This window comes from Pezoporus flaviventris, unplaced genomic scaffold (genome assembly GCF_033815535.1).
Source record: "Pezoporus flaviventris isolate CSIRO_AGI_PZ_B2104156 unplaced genomic scaffold, CSIRO_AGI_Pfla_v1 ptg000055l, whole genome shotgun sequence".
Classification (NCBI taxonomy): domain Eukaryota; kingdom Metazoa; phylum Chordata; class Aves; order Psittaciformes; family Psittacidae; genus Pezoporus; species Pezoporus flaviventris.
The window spans coordinates 4,553,787-4,574,583 of record NW_026892603.1 but is presented as its reverse complement, the minus strand read 5'-3'; the positions used below and the strand labels follow the sequence as shown (position 1 = coordinate 4,574,583).

The following is a 20,797-nucleotide window of genomic DNA, read 5'->3' as shown; positions in this document are numbered from 1 at the left end:
AATCAGGATCTCAGATGTTCACACCATATAAACCCTTCCTGAAATAGAAAAATAAGAAATCACCTCTTATATTGTTCTTTTTTGTTCTTTATCTTCTAATGACTTAGCACAGGGTCCTGTCATCCTCTTTCACCCTGAATGCACTGAATAGTCATTGCACCTTTGTTAAAAGATGAATGCAGCACAGTGACAGGCATAAAAAGAGTTCTGCACACACCTTGCAGTCTGTCAAGATGCAGCAATGTTGTGTTTCAACTAGTAACTAGCCATAGAATTTTTGTGAGGAGCCCAAGCAAATACCTGGCTTTGCTGTTCTCTTCTTGGGATCAAGTTTTGTAGTGTTTGTACTTGGTCCAAGGCATTCCAAAGGTTCAGCTAACTCCCATTCCCATCAACACTGTCACTGTAGGGTGTAATTGTTTCTTTTTTTTTTTTTTTTAATTTTTTTGTGTGGAAAAACATGTGCATAAAATGGCTTTTTTTCAGGTGACAGAAAAATTTCCATGCTTATTACTGGAGCTGGTCTATACTCTACCACTTAAGGACAGCTCAGAAATTGTGGTCATACCCAGCGCTCACAGAAGTAACAGGAAATTCCCTAAACTATTTTCCTTTCCTACTGTGTCGTGCATAGCAAAGTGAAAACAAAGAAAGTGGGTCCATTTTCAGAAAATTAGACTGGTTCCTTTGAAACAAAGAATCTCTAGGATAAATAGGTGTTTCATTGGTTTTATTTAGAAAGAAGGATGAAGAAGAATCCTCACACAAATAGGGTCTGAATTCATCCTTTCCTCTGAGTTTCAGTGCAGCTTTGAAAGGAGGATTTTCTTTGCTTCTCTTTCAGAAGGCAGTAAGATTAAGTACTTTCTTACATTAAAAAGTGAATTAGTCACATAAAATATTACAAAACCCTGCTCAATAACAATTGCTGTTATTCAGCCCAGCAGGAGATACAAACACAGCACCCAGAAACATTTATTTATCAGTCCTGTAGGAAGTCTTCTAAATTGCAGGCTTCAATGAGAGCAGAGTTATAGAAATAAAAGAAAATAATTCTGAGCAGGTGAATCATTATTTTGGGTATACATAGAATCTTACTCAGAATCCCAAACTGTCTTGTTATATGGTGAATTTCTGTAGGAAGAATTCAAAGTAGGTATGGGAGTTGTGCAAGTGTAAGCGTGTATGTTTATATGTATGTACCAACTGTCTCTCTCTCCTTAACCATCCATCCATCCACATGAACACTTGGACATGTGTATTTTCAAATATGTTGGTGAGAAAGCGTTGAACTTCAGTACGTATTCGTGTGAACTCAGTCATCATGGGAATATATCAGTCTGAAATTTCAGAGTATGGAAGAGCTTGGGCCTGATTTCTAGAGGTACTTTTCTGTAGTGTTTTGCAGTTGTAATGTATCCTGGAACAAAAAAAAAACACCTACCATTTTCACTCCATCATTGCTTATAGGTAAATTGCTAATCTACATTACACTTCATCTATACTGCACCCCATATTAGGAAAAATTTCTTTACCAAAAGGGTGGTCAGGCACTGGAACAGGCTTCCCAAGGAAGTGGTGGAATCACCATCCCTGGAAATATTCAAAAGCCATCTAGACAAGGCCCTTAGTGGCATGGTTTAGTGGTAGACTTGGCAGTCCTGGGGTAACGGATGAACTTAAAGGTCTTTTCCAATTTACCTGATTTTGTGATTCTACCTACTCCACATTGCCAGCAGCTGTCCAACTGCTGCACCTTGGGACAGAAGGCTTTCAGGAAGGGGGAATCACGCTGAGCTTGTGGCCATCTCTGACTGCCCTTTTCTGTGGATTGTAACTGACATCCTCTGTATTCAGATCTTAGGAGCATAATTTGCTCATTATGCTTAACAGTGAAAATAAGCTGACAAGCAGAAGGTATGAAATAGCTAAAGAGGGAGGGCTTTGATTTTCAAGTTCAGTTACCTTGAGAATCCAGTAAAATAACAAGACTAAAGGTATAAGGAATTTTAGAAGGATGATGACAACATTTGTTTTTACTGTGGTCTATTTTACTATTTTAGTCAATTATGTGTTATGCAGTTATATATTTATGAACTGTTATGTATTAAAATGTCTGTCAAAAAGACCTCTAGCTCAATGTAAGGTCTCCATTCTGAGCATTTGTGGAAAATACAAACATGCTAGAATGATACAGTATTTTTTTTTTTTAATGCTCATTTATCATAAATACTCTGTTATGGTAATATTCCATACATGTATATTTATAGGACCTAGAAATTATGTAAAGTTTCCACAACTTTATCCCCCATACAAACCATGTCTGGGTGGTTCTTTTAAAGTACAGATTTTGGTGCCGTCATAATAGTACCAAGATAAAAAACTTCAATCCCTTACTCCTTCTGGAGATCTTGCTTTTATTTTGCTTGTTCTCTTACAAATAAAACATATACACATGTTTTTCTACAGAGCAGAGTTTTAAGTTTTTCTCTGTGTCAAACTGTTTCTTTCAAATAAGAAGATCAGCTTGTACCTTCTTTCTACCTGTGCCGTTTCAAGGGTTAACAACCCTTACATTCACACTGGAACTGTGTGACAATTACAGTAAATAGGAAAGCAATACTAAGAAAATAATGAACATAGTCTCATAACTAAATATAATAGCTAACAGTATGGTCTGTATGACTAACTGGCTCTTTTCTCATTAACATCCAATTACTGTTCAGACCCCTAAACACCACAACACAGACTCTTTCACCCTGTACTAATAGGAACAATAAGACACACTTCTTCTGCTTACGTACCTAGTCAGAGTTTAATTCTGTGGTGGAGATAGAATTAATTTTCTGCATTTTGCTGATGCTCCTGAGCTATGCTCCAGTGATTTACTACACTCAGATCCCTGCAAGGGATGCATATCTTCCCATTCATTTTTTCACTTTGAAAAGAAAGCATAAGACAATTAGTTTGTGTGTAAACTACTTCTCTTTCCTTTCTCCTTACAATTCTGTATTCTTATCCATGTAATGATGAATTTGAGATTTGTCCCTGAATAGAAAAGTAATCCCTGAATCCTAAACATGGCCTTGTGGATGTTTACAGTATTTATGCAGAACCACACTGAGGTCCCACAATTCTTTAGAGGGTTATTTAGAGAATCAATATTTGAGGTGAAGAAAGCCCAAAGGCCTGTAATCTCCTCTCTCATTCTCATCATTTTTTCTTTGCACTGTCTTTTAGGGGAAGAAAAAAGCTCTTTGTGCTCTCTGACATGGCTTAGAAGCAGTCTCTCACTCCCTTTAGCTAGCACTTGATGCAATGCCTTTTTTTTTTTTTTAATTTAAATTAGGTGTCTTCCAAACGTCTTCTGCTTTTTTTTACTCTCTTTTATTTTTTAGACATGTTTTTGCCATGTCTTTTGCAAATCTTGTTATTATCATGTCCCAGAATCTCAAAAATGTATTGTTTATCTCAGTATACTCCAGTATTGTTTGTTGCCACGCCAGGAATCATAAATAACAACCAGCTTCTGTCAGTCTTTTGGGATTCAATCATAACATCTTCTACTTCCTTTGCAGTACTCTGCTGAATGAAGTCAGTCAGTTCTACATATTGGACACACATAACAGTCATATTGTCTCAAGGAATTTGAAGGAGTTGGGCATCCTCTGAATAGATTCTGATACACGCAGTGTGTTAAAGCAATTTTAAGTTACTAAGCTTTGTTCTTTGACAGGTATTCCATATAGACAGTGCAAGAACTAGGGAAGGACTGTGTTGCTGTATTATTCCTTAGGAGAAAATCACATGCTGAGTTATCTGGCTAGCTAGTTGAGCTGTAGTGGTCAATCAGTATCTACCTAGACAATAACTTGAATATGCTTTTATTTACATGGTAACTTCCAGAAAGCTATTAAAGTTATAAAGCCTGCAGGTAAAACCAACCATTTTGGTTATTGCTGAATTAACTTCCCCCAGAAGTTCATTTTTCTTAATTTCACCATTCCTGCATGCATGAAATTGGTACCATTTACAGAGTACAGCTTAGAGGCAGTGCTCCCTATAATTTCTCTCAAATGATAGGTGAGGTGCTTTATATTCAGCACAGCATCATTGTAGTGCATGAGTATATAAACAGCTGCCACCACCTATCTGTCTTTGTTTTAAAGGATCAAAGCAAAAAAAAAATCTTTCAAATAACTTGTTCCACCAGGGAGAATACCTAACAAAGACTGTTTGTATTTTGTATGTGGATGGTTTCCTTAAATTTCCTGTGATATATGACACTATAAAATACATATGCCTTACTGAAATGTCTGAGTGTGCGGGGGTCACGTTTGCAGTGTTAAAATGAATTTCTGCAGGAATGTAGAAATGCTGAGATAGCACCATGATTATTTGAAAAACAGTACTGTAATTTGCCAAAACCAGTATTGCAAAGTCTGAAAAGCTCTAACATCTTTTATATTTCGTTGCAAAATTATGGAATACCAAGAGTCCTGTCTGCACTGAAATTTTGCAGAACTATTGGAGGGGAAAGGAAGTTTAACTCCATCTTTAAACAAGAAAAAAAAACGCAGAAGTTTAGGTTGGAATTTAAAAAGCGGGAGTTTTGACATGAATAATGTTTGCAAAAAAGCTTGAAATCTGTAGGCTAAATTCTGCTTGTCAGGAAGTATTTGGGGGAATTTTACACCCTTAATAATGAGTTTAATGTCAAATTAGCACCCTGGTTCAGTCACTGTGTTTTGAAATGAGAGGGCATCAAACTCGCCTACTTTATTCTCTTCTTCCTTATTCATCTTATCTGCTTTACCATTTTTATGAGTGGAAAGCAGTTTAGAAAGGAACTGAAACTACTTTTTTTCTTTTTTTTTTTTTTTTTCAGCCAAGTAGTTATAACTCTGAAGGCATGAAAGAATGGGGAAGAACCCAGCTCATCTTAGAAAAGAAATAGTAAAAATGTTAGTGTTAATACAGTAATTCACAGGAGAAACAGCTGCATAAAATACAGTGCTTACTGAAGTATTCTCCCACAAAGCTCAAGTAACATTTATTCCAATAAAGGATCAGATCTTGCCAGCATTTCCTTATATTTCATTTCCTTGCATACACTAAGGTTTCTTTCTGTATCAGAAATGTTACTTCATATTCCTATGACTGGAAACAAATAAAGAACAATTTATAAAGCTTACTACCGTTCCTTTCAGCTGACTTGCTTCATGTGACTATCACCATTTCCAGGGATACTTTTAACCTAAATATAATACAAACTGATGCTTTGTTCCTCAAGTAAAAGATTGTGGTCTGCATTTGTTTCTCATGCCAGTGGAAACCCAGACTTTCTCAGTGGATTATCATAAATGCACTCTAAACTGCTCTAAGGCTTAACCCAAAGAATATCTGGGTATTTTCCATCATTACAAACAGCACAGATGCCCATATTTAGGGCATTGCAGTTCTCATATTTAAAGCATTTTTAGAATTTTCTGCCCTAAGAAGCTCTTTTACTAGATTAAAACACAGGCAGACTTAAGGTTTAAAATGTGCTTTACTGCTTTTCTATTTCAGGAAAAAAAAAACAAACTTGTTCATTAACTTTGATTTGCTAACAGATTTTTGGCTAATTTTCTTTTACAGAACGGATTAGTTGAGAAATTATGTTACTTTGCTTTGGAGCAGGGACATGAATTTCAGTTTGCTTAATTTGTCAGAATTTTGATTATACGGATCATGAATTCTCTGAAAAATCAGGCTGCAGATATGCTGAAGTGGGATTCCTGTATTATCCAATGTACTAGTGGTTTTGCACTCAGTTGCCAACATGAATATTTGTTTCTATTGGTTTTATTAATTTTATGGGTGTAATATCCCTTTACCTTCCCTGTGAACTAATCACATTGTAAGAGCAAAGAAGTCCCCACTGAAATTAGTAGCTCTGACTTCAGAAGGCTGGTTGGAACCAAGTTCTAAGAACCAAGTGTAAACAAAATATCGGATAGCTGCTTAGCTAAATAGAGTTCACCCATACAGTAAATGAGGCAGACCCCTGAAATAACTTGTGGTCACATAAATAAAGATATTTCAATTCAGCCAAGAAAACATTTTTTTTTTCTTGATTACCCACTTTACTAATGTTCAAGAGTCTGATATTTTAAATGCAGTTTCATGTAATAAAATCTGGGTTTGTGTTTTATATAATTTTTACATTTTATATATATAGTAATTAATAGTATAGAATTATGTTTGTATAATACATTATTCCTGTGGTAAATGCCGTTCCATGCATGAAGTGTGCTCACTATATCAGAGCCATATAGAAGTAATTTGTGTTTTACCTAAGTAAGCTTACAACTCTTGTTTGGATTTTGTGAGTTAAAGCCAAAAGTAGTCATAGTTATTCTAGAATTTCATAGAATCTAGTCTGTTTGAATCAGAACACAAGTCACTTTTTTTTCAGAAAACACATGCTTTCAAAAGCTTGTGTCTCTGAATTTGGGAAGAAGCAGCTCCTGTCATTCTGTCTTCAATGTCTATAGAAAATAGGTAGATGATAGGCCAGATCCTCAGCTCACCTATCTCAGTGGACATCTGCACTGGTATAATAAGTAACCTAGCTGAGGATCCAGACCTTCTGAATGGATGTTCTTTCAACAGCTTTTTTCTGCTGATTGTACCTTGTCTCTTGCTGTGCCCTGATCCTTTAACAAGTGTCCGCATGAAGTGAATTAGTCATATTCTGCGTGGTCTGATCTGAAGTCAACCAAACTGAGCAGAAAAGCTACTGTTAATTTAATAGGGCACTGGCTCAGCCACTCAAGAGACTAAGAATGTGCAAATGTGCAAGAGTGCTTGAATATTTGTAGGGCTTTGGAAATTATTTCATCAGAATTCCAAGACCAACTGGACCAGCTGAATGTTTAATGTAATCATTTAAGTTTAGATCAACCAGCATTATGCTTTTACAAAACTGCTTCAGAATGGAATCACATTACAGTGACAGACCACAGCCTTCTAAGAGAGAGGCTGGACTATTTTAAAGTGTATTAACAAATAATAAGAGAATAAATGACAGCTGGCTTTATTGAATCCATCCACCATCTACAGATGTATATGTCTGCAATAAAACACTCCAAGGATACTAGGCCTCATGTAAAACTTGGAGTCTTGATATACATCCTTTTTTCCATGCTTTGGTGTGGATCTCAGGAAATTAACTGTAAGGAAAGGATGCATTTGTTTTAGGACCTGCTGTGATTAGAGCTGTTCTTCAGGCCCTGACTGTGAGCAATGAAGTGTTAGAGGATTTCACACTTGCTTTAGATTACAACCCACTTGATAGAATTTGTGTGCTTGTCTGCCAGCTTTCCTCTCTTCAATTTCAAATGGCACTAATGAATCACAGCTTTATTTAAAAATCATATACAGAACAGCGCTTTTTCTATTATGTGTCTTTGAGTCAAACTAACTGCAAATAAATGCACTTGGTTTTGACACCTAAAGTACTGAAAAAACTTTTCTGCTCCTGAGTCCTCTCACACTGGTGTTTCTGTTACTGCTATGCTGTTCTTAGAGTATCACCTTAAAGATGTACTTTGCTTCTTCTAGAAAAACGTGTGGTGCACCAGCTACTCATACTTAGTGAGGGCATCCCAGCTTCTTATCCCACTCTAGTAGAACCTACTGACTGTAAGACAGGCCAGCTTCTTCTTTGCCAAAGGAAAGTTTTTCAGGAGGACTAAAGTATTCACTCTAGCCATGTCTGTGTTTAAAGAGCCTTGTGGCTTTGCAGAACTCATATGCTCTGAGTTAGACACTCAGGTTCACAAAAGACAGTGAGTGAGAAGGACAAAAAGCTAGTCTGTAGAAAAGGCTGAGAAAGGGTATACCCCCATTTTTTTCCACATCTTGGAAAACACTTGCATACTGTTTTGGAACATGATGAAAACTCAAGTTGTGCAGTCTGACTTGAACTGTCTCAGTTCTTCCTCTCTGATAAACACTGACAGAGCAGCATGAACTAGAGCTGAATAGTCACTGTACTGACTAAAAGGGATAGAGAGCTTTGACTGAGCAAAGGTCTTCCATGTACAGTGTGAGTGATATTAGTACTAACTATCTAAACTCAGTGATCAAAAGAAGGGCACTTATAGACATGTATATTGGGTGAGATGTCATTGGATTTCTACGCTGAATAGTGCCAGCTCCTGCCATTCTATTTGGCTGATACCATTTAGAAACAACTGCTTAATGTTGTCAGGTCTTATTGCCCGTGTGTACTTGTTATGGAAGAAATTGGGAAATCTTCAGTGCTAAGGGAGGCAGAAAAAAAAGTAGGTTGGAAAAGTTAAAGGTGGGGATTTTGAGAACAGAGAGATGAAAAACTTGCAAAAGACTGTTTTTGTGGAAGTATGCTTTGTTTTCTAGGAGGAACCTACAGTTGTGCATTAGCGTGTTTGTATATTTGGTTTGCTTCATTTGTTTTAAAGGCAGACTTAGACTGCAGAGCTGGAATCTTAGTCCTGTAATCTGCCCAATATTTAGTAGGTTTCCTAGATCTTGTCAGGCAGCAGTGAAATTTAGATCTAGAGTTGCATTTGTCTGAAAACAAAAGAGCAAAAGAATCGTGGCACAAAATTTCACCTGCATTCATTAGAGGCGTGGTCTCTGAATATCACTGGGAATCTCAGGATTTGGTGTTCCCTTGTCTCTGTGCTGCTCTGAACAAGAATTTTGTCTTGGGCTCCCCTTTGACTATTGATTTTTATAGAAAAACAGCCAAATGAGAACATCTGAGTAACTGATGTTAACTTCTGGGTTTATTTAACTCCTGTGAAGTATTCCTCACTAGCTAGGTTTCTCCCTCCATCAGAAAACCCTTAGACCAAAAAGCCCAAAAGCATTAGCTATCGTGATTAAGGTCCAATCTGTCTCTTGACATTTTTTTTACAAAATGAAAACTTAGAATTATTTGTTCTTCAGACTGTTAAGTAACCGTTCTTGAACCTATTTCAGACCTGAAGGGCTGTTCTTAGGAATGTGTTCAATATTTACTTGAATAAAATGTTCTTAACCTTGGCTCTTTATAAAAATGTTTTTCATATCCTCATTCCAAATAAAATAAGTCACTATCATATGCCACAAAGGCTTGTTATATAAACTGATAAGGCCAGGTGATCTCTTAGAGAAAAAAAAAAGTCTGAAATATTTGTTTGATCTTTATTTTCATATTGAAAAAGCATGTCACAGAAAACAGGGGGCTTGTTAATTTCAGTTGTTTGGTATAAATTCTCAGACTTGGCTTTCAGCATAAGGTAGAGCTAGGAAAAGAACAAGTTACCTGAATTCAGAAGAAAGCACGTGTGCCCTGCCCAGGTAACGCAGGTGGAGTTGTGACCGTGTATCTAACTGATGCCTTGAGATCAGGAACCATTTAAAATGAAACATTCAACCTTCAGAAATGTATCTTTGCTGTAGGGAGACACCACTGTAAAATTTAGAAGAAATTAATTTTCCTTTCACTGTTTCTCAGCTTTCTGTCTGAATACACTAATATAAATAAATGAAGGAATGGGTCCTCTGTGCAATATACGAATATCCTCCAAGATAATAATTTTTTGCATATACATATTGAGAGACTGTGCCCTAAGGAGAAGGACACAATGGAAAGGATTTCTATGTAAAGGATTGTGAAATGTGAAGTAAAGCAATTCTACGTCTCTTCTGAGAATAACAGCTAAATGTAATCTGTTTTACTCAGTGCTGCAATTTTTCAACTGTAAGACAATGTGTGATGCCAAAGAAGTGACTTGTCATCTACCTGAATGCTAGTTTAGTAAAATTATATTTGAAGAAAATCTAGATTATACAAAATTTCACAAAGTGCCAATTCTTTTAGTGCTTAGATACTCTCATATAAGATATGACAGTATGTAATATATAATCATCATTATCCATGAGCTGTTTATATGAGGTGTAGGTTGTTTGTAAGTGCAGACAAAACCAAGTTGGCTCCAGGCAGAGATGAATGAAGCTTAAGTTAGTTTAAGCTTATTAATTTAGGCTTCATTGTTTAGGCTTCATAAGCTTATTAATTTAGTCCTTCATAGAAGTGGCTGTATTTTTTTGCCAGGGCCAGCAAATCCAAAACCAGCTTGTATGGTAATAGTAAATGCTATTAGGCCTAAGTCAGCAGCTTGAGAATTTCTGAGCCATGCTATCAGGGTTAGAAATGCTGTGGAGGGTGTAGGGACACCCCTGTGTCACTCTATGTAAACAGTGTTTGGATTTAGCATGGACTGATCAGGATGCTGTATCATCACTGCACTTCCTTTTAATATTCCAGGTATTGGGAGAATATATGAGTTTGAATTTGGGAAACTGTGCGCAGATTTTTGAGATTGCACCTGAGCTAAGACGCCCACCTCAGACCGAGAAGACGGAGAAAAAGGAGACATCCATGTGAATCAGAGAGGAGCCATTAGCTCAGCTAATTTTTAAGTCTGAACTAAAAACGGTGAATGACCACATGGGGATCCTCTGTAAAATGCTTTCCCATTAGTACTTGTGTTACTGGGGTAAAAAACAACCAAGAAACTATGCCCCCCTACACCATTTCCAATAGGATGAGTTCTCAAACATCTCAGTAATGTCTGTGAAGATCTATCTTTTGTGAAGTTTACCTGACATAATCACAGTTGGATGGATACACTGATGTTTTCTTTATAAACATATCCCAAAATATGGACACGGGACTAATTATGAACAAGTGAAATCTGGATTATTTTTTCATGTTGCTGATCAAGATAGACTAGGAGAAACTGTAGGACACAAATATATGCTATATCCCTTAGATACAATAGGTATTTACTGACATCGGCTTTAGTAATTTACATGATCCGGTAGTATAAGTAGCTTTTCGGTTCCTGACATGCCGAAGTCATGTAATCTTGATCCTAAACACCTGTTAATATAAATTGACCAGAAAATTTGCAATAGGCCACTTGATAACATCCCTCATCCTGAGGTTATGGAGCCTTCAGGATTCAGCAATAAGCATAGCTCATCAATCCTCTAGTATATGAACTCTAACTCTCACTGTAGCCTGATGCAGAGCCACCCACTTATGCTTCCTGTCAGTAACTCTTACTCTGTTTGCCCTTACTGTCCTGCTATTCAGAGCTAAGTGAGGGACTAAGGAGTAGTAAGAGAGAATTTTCTAGAAGTTCTAACATATGAATAAAATCCAAATCAAAGAAAGCTTCATTTCTGTGTAATGGGTTGGTTTGGGGTATATCACTGGCCTTAGCCAAGAACTGAGGTCACCTAATATAAAAAACTGGTTGGGATTGTATTTTCTAAGTTATTTTGTGAAAAAACCTGCTTAACGTCATTTTAAAAAATGAGAGATCAAGTACATCTACTGATTTACTGTCAGAAGTCTTGATATAGCATCACAGTGAAAATGCTTTAACTATGAAAGGAAATGCAAGCAAAACTGAATAATTGCATAACGCTGATTAGACGTGTATGCACTGCAAGGTCACCAGTACATTAACACTCAGTAATGACTGCTATATCCTGGGGTTGTCACAGATGTTTAGGACAGGTCTACTTAGTTTACCAAGGGCTTTTAAACAGATGAGTGTAAGTAGGACTTCCAGAAATATGGGCTTGTTAGTAATGATTACCAGAATGGATATATAAAGAATAATGGTACTTCTGTTTAGCTTTTCTTTGCTGTCTCTCCAGTCAATTTCTAACCAATACTGTAGGTAGCTCAGTAGTTATGTAGTTCAATAATAATATAGGAGTATGGAAATGAAAATGCTGGGATCATACCATTGGCAGCCTGATACTTGTAAAGATCAACATAGCTGTTATTATGTAGACTTCACAAATGTGTGCATAAGGACTCACAAAAGTCAATCAACCATCTGTCAAATGTAAATGCTTAGCAGAGTCCTGAGCTTCAGAAGATAGGTACATACCTCCTGTAGTGCATGGTGGGGCCCTCAGAATAGGAATCATACAGACCGTCAGGCTGAGTGGGAAAATATGAATACTTCAAAGGAAGAATAGTAACACAGGTAATCAACTATCAACAACTTCAGACCAGAAAAATTAATGAGGTTTTCTTTTTGCCTGTGATACTTACAGGCTGGATAAAGGGCTGGACACCAAACAAGTTAGTAGTTAAGCTACTGCAGAAACTAACTGCACATCTTCTGCTTTGTGGTAGCTTTCTGATTCAGGAGTAAATGCACAGTTTTTTGTCCAGTAGTAAATTGCCTTGAATTGTCTCGCAAGGAAGAACAGGTCAATTTTAAAAAATACATAAGTATTTCCATCTGGACATAACTTCCTTTTTTTCTCCAGCCCCTGTTCAGTATTCTCAGAGGATAAGCATCTTTTCTGTAAACATGTTGAGACATTTTGGTTGTTTCAGCATCAGTCCACAAAAATATCCTCACGTTCCATCTGGAAAATAATTCACATTGCTTTTTCTATTTCAAGCTGAATCAGAAGTTCATTAAAGGGAGAGAATTTGGGCTGCTGAAAAAAGAAAAGATCAATGATGGGGTAATTATTCACAAGCATAGTTCATTATCCAACCAGCTGTGTACACAGGATACCACTGACATTAAAAGCTGTGAAAAAATGCTTTTTTCCCCCCTCAACACTTGTGGCTCAAACTATTTTGGATAAATTGTAGTGAAATTTGCATTTGTTATGTCTTATATTTGTGATCTTGAAAGGAAACTGAAAATTTATTGGCACAGTAAAGTCATACCTACATATTGCATTAGAAGCGGGTCTGTTTACTTTCTTTGGCTTTCTGATAGAAAAACAAATGTTTTAATCTCTATGGGGAAAAGTACTGTTTATTTATAATTGCACCTGTTCTTGCATAATAGGAAATACAGTTTGAGCCATGCTTTCCTAGAATTGTTGCCTGACTGGTACAGTTGTTCTCTAAATCCGATACTCTTGTGTTATCTTTCAAGGGATGTTTTATTTCTTCTACTTTATTTATTTATATTTGAAATGCCTGGCATGTTCCTCTTTACATTAGTATCCTAGCTATGTTTCCTGAGCTGCCTTTATGGATGTCTTTCAAGTCTGGACAGTAGCGTCCACTGTCTTTGAATTAACATTCCTTGATGAAGTGGACTTAATACTCACATGCATGTGATTGTGGGCCAAGTTGGAGGTAAAGAAAACAGTGTTCTACAAATTATAGGAGCTGCTTGTGAAGTGTTCTTGGTTCTTTGCTCTCCTTAGAAAGTTTTGTTTATGTTCAGTTTTAAGAGTTGCAAATCAGCCTTATCATTTCTACCATTTGCAAGAATTGTATCCCTGCCAGTGGTTCTTCCTTCCCTCACCCAGAAGGTTTCAGTTTTAAAAGTTTTCAGGAAATACTAAAAAGACTTAATGATATATGTTTCACTAGTCAAATAAAAGGAATTAAAAATTCACATTTAGGTTCTTTCTAAGCCCAGAATTTTTAGCACATTCACCTTTGATTTGGGGAATTGCTCGTGTCCAGACAGACCTTTACTAAATCCTATGGGTACAAACAGAGGTTTAAATAAGCAAAATGATTTCTTCTGCCTGAGTGGTAGCAAAGGTTTCATGTTCCTTAACAAATCAAGTAAGCTTTTAGAGGCTCTAAAGGGTACTTTAAATGTATCCATGGAGAAAAATAGTTGGAAAATGAATTTATGACCCATGGACAGCTCTTAACATTTGAATTTTTTTTTTTCTTTAAACTCCAAAAGCAAACAAAGGTTCATCTTTGTAAAATTTCTTGCTGAAAGCAAATTTTAATTAGTAATTTTTCGTTATTTCAGCCTAAAAATCTGGATCAATATCAAAATAATTTAACTGAATAATTTAATAATTTAAATTAAATATTTGTAGCTTGAGGGAAGTTCAGGAGGAAGGAAGAAGAGTGGATGTTTAAGTTACCTGTGCTGCAGATCTTACCAAATGGTCTACAAGGGAAAATGACCTTTTAACATGGCTCTGCAAAGAAGAGGTATTGATTAGATAAGACTTGGTCAAAGCTTTTTGAAAGCTCCAAACAGGAGCAGAATATGTATTATGATAGGTTTTGAGGTCCTCCTTTTGCATGACTAACATCATACCTACTGTTTCTTTCAAAAACAAATAAATTCAAATTTTAATGAAGGCAACGTAGAAATATTGGTGAACAGATAGATCCATGCCCTGTTGCAGGGCCTGCTTTAGGCAGCTTTACTAAGGTCATGTAAATATGTTTAGCATATTAACTCAAGTGATTTAAGCAATTTTTCCACCTGGTCCAAATGATCTCCCTGTCATAGGGAACTATCTTCTTTTGCTTCTAAATGGTTTTGCCATTAGGAGGGAACAGATTGCTTTTCCATAATTACAATATATTCTAGCGGTTATACCTAATAATCGTAAAGCTGAAGAGGTGAGAAACTAGTCAACTCACTATGTGGAATCTTATGAATGCAGTATGACCTCAACTGGAGAAGGCTTGAATTATTTTTATGAAAAAGTTTTAATTCTTAAAAGTCAGATATGATGAGGCCATTTTTGTTACCTCTCAAAGTCAGCCAGTGTTTTTATGTACACTGCATGTCTTTCCCAGATCCTCAATGAAAGTAAGCTGGGTTTGGGTATTTAAAATTAATGTTACCTTCTTTTCAGAGCTCTCATTTTATTTAAGCACATTCTGGCATCTGGCAGACTTAAGGCAGGGAAATATGTTTAAGTTGACATTTGCTATCATTAACGTCTACAGACAAGCAAATCCGCTGCAGTTTGGGCAGTGTTTTATGAAAGAAAATTACTTCATGTGACATAGCCTGTCTTCTTGACAGTCTGGGTTGATTACAAGGCTTTTCATTCAATAGATTAAAAATATTAAATTATTCTAAAAGCTCTAGTATTAAAAGTTATATATAATTATAACTTCCCAAAGAGTTTACTTGGGAAAGTTTTTAAGTCTTAGATTTTTTAACAAAAAGTTATTTTTGAAAGTATGGTCAGATTAGGTTGAAGCTAGATTTGCACATATACCTGCTTTAAGTCCTGCTGGAAATGTGGCTAAAGTTTATAATTCTGGGGGGAAACTGGTTGTGATTGGGGTTGTAAGAAAGTCACAGTTTGTTAACACAAACCAAGGTGGCACTGCCTAATGACTGGGCCATTGGACTGCATCTGAGGAAAACTAAACTCTATGCAGGTTTGGCTTTTTTTTTTTTCTTTTTCCAATTCAAAGCTGTTTGCTTGAGGAAGATTCAGTTGTATTATTCTTGATAAGAAAATCTGTTTGCTCTCATTGTATAATAGCCTAAAATTTAGCTTTTTGCTCTCCTATAGGCTTAGGGAGAGATAGTAAATACCAAATAATTAATCTCAATTAACTGCCTAAGAAGGTACATTGACTAGGTAATTGATGTTAAACACTGCGGCACCTAATTTAGCATTTAAAGACTGCATCTACTGCTAAACTGAGAAACATACCTTAATGGACTTGAACACTGTGCCACCATTGTTCCTATGGCTCAGCTGGAGGCGGGAACCCTAGTATGTGTCTGCTGGTGCTCTCCCAAGCAGTGTCCAGTCCTGGAAGGAAAGGACATTTCAGGCAGGATTCTCAATAATCAGTTTAGAAGTTGCTACCATGTTTTGGGAAAGAAAAACTTTTGCAATGTGGATGTAGCAAGTTCGTGTTGGGACTAGGGACGAGTTTTACTTAGAATAGTAGTCAAAGATGGCAGACAAAGCATGGCCTTTGGTGACTAACTATACATGATATTTTGCTATTGCTGTTGTACTTTATTATAGCTCGTTCCACTGAGGGGATAGTGGTAGTAGTAGTAGCAGGGGCATGGGTGTGTGTGTTTTGCACAATCCAGTGAGAATTTTCCAAGTATTAAATCTAGTATAACTTTAAGAATGGCCCATTATTTTTTCAATTGCTCAGGTGAAGTCAGCTTTTCTTGCTCTGAGGGCCATACATTGACATTTTACAAAAGCCGGACTCAGAAAGATACATTAGGTACCTTGTGAAACAAACAATTCTGGTAAGAGTGTACAAGGAAGTGATGGTGATTGGTTACTCAAAGACAAATGTCATTGTTGTTAGGATGCTGTTAGAACATCCCGGATTCATCACAGATGGGCAGTGTGCAGCAGCTTCTGAGGGTGTCTCACAAGGTTTGTCTCAACAGGCTTGAATAATGTGCTTCCTTCTGTTTGCTGGTATTGGGACTTCTTAATCAAATCTAATCAGCACCTAACACTGCTGGTTATGTGGCATAAATGCATCATGTAAATTATGTTTGGATATTTAAGATCTGCATATATTTCAGAAACTACTCGTGAGTTATACTGAACTGTTAAAATTAGGCACCTCCGTGCAAATGACGAATATCTGTGGAAGCACAATGCAGTGAAATGAAAAGAAAAAAAAAAAAACAACACCACTACAATTAGACATGCTGATAATATGTTTCGGTAATGCTCATGCCAGCTCAGCTGTCCAAGGTTATTTGACTAACACAGTCTGCCTAATCTGTACCTGACTCATGACAACAATAGCATGTTTATGATCCTGAGAGATTCACACGGACTTGTTTGCTTCTTGGGAAGAGTCTAGAATACTAAATTGCTTTTATAGACAAAGACATTAATTTTCTTCCTACTAGGGATAATGTTCTTTACAGTATGCTACCTGAAAAAGTAGATAAAATATATTCAGTCTTGGCAGTGAGGTATAGCTAAACTGTATATTGCTGAAATGCTGTCTAAACTTGTGTTTTGTCTGTCCTTCACTATACCATTTGGGCTGTATGTTCAACCAGGCAGATGTTCTCTGAAAAGATGTAATGAATAAGGACTATTGTCAGAATTTTGTAGATAAAGCGAAATTTGAGAATTTTGTAATCTGCTGCTAGGAAAGCTATAATCCTTTCTAGAGAACGTCTCTCTAAAGAATATGTTTCTAGAAAAGGGGTATAAAGAATATATGTCTAGAAAAGGGGTATATCTTAAGGTTATATCTCCTTTAAATGCCTGAGAATTTTGCCAGGGTGAACCCTAGCCATTTGCCTTTGGTCTTTGGAGAACTAGCTCCTGCTGGTCTGAAAAGCGAGTCAGTGGTAGCACCTGGGGAAGGCTGGAGCTACTGTGAATTCTAGCTAAATTCAGTATGCCCAGAACATACTAATCTGTAGACTGGCCCCTTTGCTCTTCAGGTTTACTGAATGGCTGTTACTTTGTGGGTTGGAACTACCTGATCTTTAAATTCCCTTCCACCTCAAATCATTTTGTGATTCTGACAATGTACTAAGGAGACATTTTTCCTGGGATTTGGCAAGGGTAGCCAAAATTCATGAATCCCTATAATCTCAAAACTACTATCGATTTAGGGAGAGGGTCTCTCATTTTTTAATGGTTTTGGTTGTTATCCTCAGCTCCCTAAAAAGGAATCCTTTTCCTACCCTTCCTCTGGGTCAGGCGCCTTTGATCTAGAATCCAGAAGGATACACAGCAATACCATAGTCTTCACCATTGCAAATCCAGCTTCTTTTCTTTAAATGGTCTAATTCAGGGCTAAGTGTATGAGCTGTGAAGCTGATCTTTGCGTTTGTACTAGTCATATGTAAAGAATTTCTGAACACCTGATATCCCTTTTGTAGCTATGAGGGTAGTTGAGATCTCTGCCAAATATCCACACCCCAAGTTTTACCTGGGTAAAGTTTTGGTCAAGAAAAGGTTAAACATTCAGAGAAATAGAAATCCAAACACATTTTGACTCCATTCATTTTCCAGATTGGCATCTCTCATCACAACACAAGAACAAACTAAATCTTTAAAAAATATAAGTCTACTTTGGATGTAACCAGAGGGAAGAGGATTATGAGGATGATGGCTCAGCTCAGGAGAAATCTTTGTGAATTTGTCTCTTTCTAATACAAGCACAGGTTGTACTTCAGAAATGTTTGTCTGACTTTCTGACTTTCTGAAAACAGCAAGGAATTTGCTGTTACCTCAGGCAGGGAATTTCATCTTGGTTTACATAATATTTAGGAGTGCCCTAATGACTAATACCCTGAATAACTACTGCAGCAACTCCTGCATCTTTGAAATATCATGGCTTAGCTCCATATAGGATGCAGACTGTTAAAATGGTGAGAAATTGCTGAGGGTAGAGATACGTATAACATCTTAACCTAACTGATTTCTACAAATTGCATCATATTTTTCAAAATGAGACACCAAAACCCAGAAAATACACCAGTATTTCCCACAGCAGTTTTCCTTGCAAAATCAGAACAGTTTATTGTAATCAGAATATTTTTCTTCTTTGTGCTTACATTTTTATTTACTGTTAACCACCTCGTGCCTTTCTCTTTTTCTAACCACTCTTTAATGTGATACTGTAGGCAGCAAAGTACAGATTTCCCTGGGTTTCATCCAGCATATTTGCTGGAAAGTCAAATTACTGTGTTAAAAATGTGCCTTAAAAGATAATATCTAAGTAAGTGCTCTAGGATTGAGGAGAAATTATATCCAAAGAGGAATTGAAACAAAAATACATCACTTTTAAATTTCCTGAATTTGTGTAATATATTTTATATTCCAAAACAGGGCCAGATTATGGCCCTTATATCCAGCAGCACCCTAGATATCAACCCTATTACCTGAGTGCTGTTGGATTCGTACTGAGAGCCATCATGAGGCCCTGGGAGAATAGAAGGATTTGAACTGCACACAGAAAAAAAAAATGGAGTTCTTGTGGTGCTGCCATTAAACACCATATCCCAATATGGCTTCAATTATTGCACAATCTGAAATTCTGTGACTTCCCTGCCAATTTAATTTTTGATCTATGGATTTTAAAACCTCACTTGTAATCTTGGAAAGAAGAAAGGAAATTTGGTGGAAGATCAGTTTTGTCATGTTGATTTTATTCTCATAAACAATAAAAAGAACCAATGAAAAAGAGAGCTGTCAGTATAAAATGTAATGACAGATCTTTTTTAACAGCAATGGTTTCGGGTGTGCTGAATAACAGCTATGATATCATAAGATGGTATCTGCTGCAGAATCTAAAGTTTCAGCAAGACATCACACACACAGAGTGCTTATATTTGCATTTAAGGCAACAATCAGAGTTCTTTGTTGTCTAGCTATTATTAAACAGAAGTTTTCTAACATTATTTTTTTTTTTCTAACATCCTAGGAAATGATAGTTTTAGCAGAGTTTGAGGCTTCATGAATTTGAATTGTATGGGGTTTTTTTTGTTTGTTCAGGGGTTTTTCATGTGTAGGTTGTATGCAAGACTAGGGATAATTCCGGAGGAAGCAAACAAGTAGGCAGTTGAAACTGTCGTCACTGCCAGTTACAGTGGAGTTTAAGAGTTGCATCCTGGGAATACATGTGAGGGGCTAACTCCTGGAAAAGTGCATGTGTGTTTAGATAATTAGAGAAATAAGGAAGGCGAGCCAATTTAAAAAATAATAAAGAATTGGCAATAAGTCAATTAGAAGACTTTGCAGATGACTTTTAAAGGACTTTATAATAAAAAGCTGAAAGATCAAAGAAGAAAGGATGTGATCATACTGTATTATTAGCAAAAGATCTGGATAAGAATTGTAACAGGTATACCATATGAACAGACACTCCAATAGATTTGATAAAAAAAATAAATTCCAAATACCAAGTAACCGAAAAATAAATTAATAACCTCGTCTTAAACTTTTTAGATCTTCAGATAATGAATAGACATATTGTTTTCAGTAATAAACAGTTTGGAATCATATTCTTTCTTTAGCTCAAGAAACGAATATAGTACAATTAGTAAAGTTTTAGTTTACATAAGATGTATTTGCTTTTCTGCTCAGGTTGGTTTAAAAGGAGTTCCTAGGAGAAAATTTATTCTTTCTTAGCAGGTAGGCTCTGAAAAACAATGTTTCTTCTTCTATGCGTGTCTAGCTAGCTTTTCCATTGGAACATGGTTTTCTTCTGCAAAAAGCAGAGGCAAAAACTACTATTCTGTAGGGGTCTCTGTGAAGCAAATAACTCTCCTTAGTTAAGGATCTCCTTAGATCCTTTATGAGTATCAAAACTTTTTTGGCAAACACATTCACAGACTTTTCTGTACAATGGTACTTGAATAAGATCTCCTTATCAACTGCTTGAGTTTAAACATGCTGTCTGGCTTTTCTATATATTCAGAGCATGTGGATCTGTAAAAGTTACCAGGAGCTCCCAAGCTCTTTTTAACTTTAGCTGTGACAACCTAATATGTGCAAACAATTCAGAACTCTAAAGAACCATGGAAATTATTTGGATTATTAACTAAAGTTACAATATTTGAGAGTATTTGAGATTAGTATTTAGGAGTTGGCCAGACATCAATTGTATGCTCTTCTCATACAGTTCAGTCACTCCTGTGACTCAAAAATGTCAGATAAGTACGCTGAGGAAGAAGGTGGAGGGAAATCATATTGTATGGAAGACAGACAGAAGAGGAGGAGTTGTTAGAACATGCTAAAGCAGCCAGATTCCTGTCTGCTTGGCACAAGCAAAAGGTAGGAGAAGCCTGATGGTATGATGTAGTGTCATAGAGCTGCCAGTCAGAGCTGTGGATAGATGAAGTGGAGGGGGAAGTGAGGCAAGGGAAACCAGCTGGGGTAGGAGGAAGATAGTATGAGTGTTGCAATGAGCCATAGCTACCAGACGCAGAGTGGGGAACCTGATGTCAAATGTGCAAGTTATGCCAGAGAAAGG

General features: G+C 36.6%; 1 long non-coding RNA gene across 1 annotated transcript in view; it reads left to right on the top strand.

The window, feature by feature from the left end:
• LOC133277434 (uncharacterized) overlaps positions 1-20,797 on the top strand; it is a 226,690-nt gene that overhangs the window by 121,451 nt on the left and 84,442 nt on the right. The window contains exon 2 of the long non-coding RNA XR_009746206.1: positions 13,122-13,213. This is a non-coding gene — a long non-coding RNA (uncharacterized LOC133277434). The remainder of the gene's footprint in view (positions 1-13,121; positions 13,214-20,797) is intronic.